The sequence below is a fragment of the Neophocaena asiaeorientalis genome, unplaced genomic scaffold (assembly GCF_003031525.2).
Source record: "Neophocaena asiaeorientalis asiaeorientalis breed wild unplaced genomic scaffold, Neophocaena_asiaeorientalis_V1.1 scaffold89, whole genome shotgun sequence".
Taxonomy (NCBI): domain Eukaryota; kingdom Metazoa; phylum Chordata; class Mammalia; order Artiodactyla; family Phocoenidae; genus Neophocaena; species Neophocaena asiaeorientalis.
In genome coordinates this window covers 612,739-617,245 of record NW_020172592.1, presented here as the reverse complement: position 1 = coordinate 617,245, position 4,507 = coordinate 612,739, and positions in this window count along the sequence as shown.

Genomic DNA, 4,507 nt, shown 5'->3' with positions numbered 1-4,507 from the left:
AGAAACTAACACAACATTGTAAAGCAACTATACCCCAATAAAAAATTTTAAAAAAGAGTAAAGTCTTTGTAATAGAACAAAAACTCCATAAGAAAGAAAATTTCTTTTGTTTTAAAGATTTTTTTTTTTGATATGGACCATTTTTAAAGTCTTTATTGAATTTGTTACAATATTGCTTGTGTTTTATGTTTTGGTTTTTTGGCCGAGAGGCATGTGGGATCTTAGCTCCCCCATCAGGGATGGAACCCACACCCCCTGCATTGGAAGGCAAAGTCTTAACCACTGGACCGCCAGGGAAGTCTCATAAGAACTAAAATTTCTTTACAGTATTTGGAATTTAAGGAAAAATGCTGCTTATAGTTTTTTCCTGGGTTTTTGTTTAACATCTTTATTAATTTTAACCATAGAAAGTAGGGTTAGGCCTCCTGTAAAAAAAAATTTTTTTTTAAATCACACCTTTAGTATTTAAGAAGAAATTATTTTGGTCCAAAGTTGCTTTTAGACAAGGTTATAGAAAAGCTTTGATTTATGGAGGAGCTTCAAGATGGTGGAAGAATAAGAGGCGGAGATCACCCTCCTCTCCACAAATACATCAGAAATACATCTACATGTGGAACAGCTCCTACAGAACACCTACTGAACACTGGCAGAAGACCTCAGACTTCCAAAAAGACAAGAAACTCCCCCATGTACCTGGGTAGGGCAAAAGAAAAAAGAAAAAACAGAGACAAAAGAATAGGGACAGGACCTGCAACTCTGGGAAGGAGCTGTGAAGGACGAAAAGTTTCCACACACTAGGAAGCCGCTTCACTGGTGGAGACAGGGGGTAGCGGGGGGGCAGCTTCGGAGCCGCGGAGAACAGCGCAGCAACAGGGGTGCCGAAGGCAAAGCAGAGAGATTCCCGCAAAGAGGATGGGCACTGACCAGCACTCACCAGTCCCAGAAGCTTGTCTGCTCACCCGCTGGGGCAGGCGGGGGCTGGGAGCTGAGGCTTGGGATTCAGTAGGATCCCAGGGAGAGGCCTGAGGATGGCTGCGTGAGCACAGCCTGAAGGGGCTAGTGTGCCACAGCCACTCGGGAGGGAGTCCGGGAAAAAATATGGAGCACCGAAGAGGCAAGAGACTATTTCTTGCCTCTTTGTTTCCTGGTGCGCGAGGAGAGGGGATTAAGAGCGCTGCTTAAAGGAGCTCCAGGGACGGCCACGAGCCGCAGCTATCAGCGCGGATCCCAGAGACGGGTATGGGACACTAAGGCTGCTGCTGCAGCCACCAAAAAGGTTGTGTGCAAGCACAGGTCACTATCGACACCTTCCCTCCCAGAAGCCTGTGCAGACCGCCACTGCCAGGGTTCCGTGATCCACGGACAACTTCCCCGGAAGACACACGGGGCGCCTCAGGCTGTTGCAACGTCACTCTGGCCTCTGCCGCCGCAGGATCAACCTGCATCTGTACCCCTCCCTCCCCCAGGCCTGAGTGAGCCAGAGGCCCCTAATCAGCCGCTACTTTAACCCCGTCCTGTCTGAGTGAAAATCAGACGCCCTCAGGCAACCTACACGCAGAGGCGGGTCCAGATCCAAAGCTGAACCCTGGGAGCTGTGCGAAAAAAGAAGAGAAAGGGAAATTTCTCCCAGCAGCTTCAATAGAAGAGCGTTAAATCTCCAAAATCAACTTGATGTACGCTGCATCTGTAGAATACCTGAATAGCCAATGAATCATCCCAAATTGAGGAGGTGGACTTTGGGAGCAAAGATATATATATATATTTTTTTTTTTCCCTTTTTCTCATTTTGTGGATATGTGTATGCTTCTGTGTGTGATTTTCTCTTTATAGCTTTACTTTTACCATTTCTCCTAGGGTTCTGTCTGTGTGCTTTTCTTTATTACTGTTTAAAAATTGTTTCCTAATAATTATTTTTTATTTTAATAACTTTATTATATTTGATTTCTTTATTTTATTTTATCTTCTTACTTTCTTTCTTTTTCCTTCTTCCTCCCTCCCTCTCTCTCTCTCTCTCTCTCTCTTTCTCTCTCTCTCTCTTTCTATTTTTTTGAACCAACCTTACCCACTGGGGACAGACATCAAAAACAACGGGAACTACGAACATGCAGCCTGCGAAAAGGAGACCCCAAACTTAACAGTTTAACTTACTTAACTTACTTAACTTAACTTACTGCTTAACAGTAAGTTAAGCAAAATGAGAAGATAGAAAAACACACAGCAGATGAAGGAGCAAGGCAAAAACTTGTAAATGGATTAAATGCTCCAACCAAAAGACATAGACTGGCTGAATGGATACAAAAACAAGACCCATAAATATCCTGTCTACAAGAGACCCACTTCAGACCTAGAGACACATACAGACTGAAACTGAGGTGATGAAAAAAGATATTCCATGCAAATGGGAATTAAAAGAAAGCTGGAGTAGCAATTCTCATATCAGACAAAATAGACTGTAAAATAAAGACGATTACAAGAGACAAAGAAGGACACTACATAATGATCAAGGGATCGATCCAAGAAGATATAACAATTGTAAATATTTATGCACCCAACATAGGGTGCACCTCAATACATAAGGCAAATACTAACAGCCATAAAAGGGAAAATCGACAGTAACACCATCATAGTAGGGGATTTTAACACCCCACTTCACTTCACCCACTTTAACACCCCACTTCACTTCATCAACAGTAACACCATCACAGTAGGGGACATTAACACCCCACTTCACCTTAACACCCCACTTCACCCCACTTTAATGGACAGGTTATCCAAAATGAAAATAAATCAGGAAACACAAGCTTTAAATGATACATTAAACAAGATGGACTTAATTGATATTTATAGGACATTCCATCCAAAAACAACAGAATACACAATATTCTCAAGTGCTCATGGAACATTCTCCAGGAGAGATCACCTCTTGGGTCACAAATTAAGCCTTGGTAAATTTAAGAAAATTGAAATCGCATCAAGCATCTTTTCCAACAATAACGCTATGAGACTAGATATCAATTACAGGAAAAATCTGTAAAAAATACAAACACATGGAGGCTAAACAATACACTACATAATAACCAGGAGATCTCTGAAGAAATCAAAGCAGCAATCAAAAAATACCTAGAAACAAATGACAACGAAAACACAATGACCCAAAACCTTTGGGATGCAGCAAAAGCAGTCCTAAGAGGGAAGTTTATAGCAATACAATCCTACCTTAAGAAACAGGAAACATCTCAAATAAACAACCTAACCTTGCACCTAAAGCAATTAGAGAAGAAGAACAAAAAACCCCCAAAGTTAGCAGAAGGAAAGAAATCATAAAGATCAGATCAGAAATAAATGAAAAAGAAATGAAGGAAACAAGAACAAATATCAATAAAACTAAAAGACGGTTCTTTGAGAAAATAAACATAATTGATAAACCATTAGCCAGACTCATCAAGAAAAACAGGGAGAAGACTCAAATCAATAGAATTAGAAATGAAAAAGGAGAAGTAACAACTGACACGGCAGAAATACAAAACATCATGAGAGATTACTACAAGCAACTCTATGACAATAAAATGGACAACCTGGAAGAAATGGACAAATTCTTAGAAATGCACAACCTGCCAAGACTGAATCAGGAAGAAATAGAAAATATAAACAGTCCAATCACAAGCACTGAAATTGAAACTGTGATTAAAAATCTTCCAACAAACAAAAGCCCAGGACCAGATGGATCACAGACGAATTCTATCAAACATTTAGAGAAGAGCTAACACCTATCCTTCTCAAACTCTTCCAAAACAGCAGAGGGAGAAACACTCCCACATTCATGCTACAAGGCCACCATTAGCCTGATACCAAAACCAGACAAAGATGTCACAAAGTAAAAACTACAGGCCAATATCACTGATGAACATAAACGCAAAAATCCTCAACAAAATACTAGCAAACAGAATCTAACAGCACATTAAAAGGATTATACACCATGATCAAGTGGGGATTATCCCAGGAATGCAAGGATTCTTCAATATACGCAAATCAATCAATGTGATATACCATATTAACAAATTGAAGAAGAAAAACCATATGATCATCTCAATACATGCAGAAAAACCTTTAAACAAAATTCAACAGCCATTTTTGATAAAAACCCTCCAGAAAGTTGGCACAGAGGGAACTTTTCTCAACATAAAAAAAGGCCATATATGACAAACCCACAGCCAACAACATCCTCAATGGTGAAAAACTGAAACCATTTCCACTAAGATCAGGAACAAGACAAGGTTGTCCACTCTCACCACTCTTATTCAACATAGTTTTGGAAGTTTTAGCCACAGCAATCAGAGAAGAAAAAGAAATAAAAGGAATCCAAATGGGAAAAGAAGTAAAGCTGTCAGTGTTTGCAGATGACATGATACTATACATAGAGAATCCCAAAGATGCTACCAGAAAACTACTAGAGCCAATCAATGAATTTGGTAAAGTAGCAGGATACAAAATTAATGGACAGAAATCT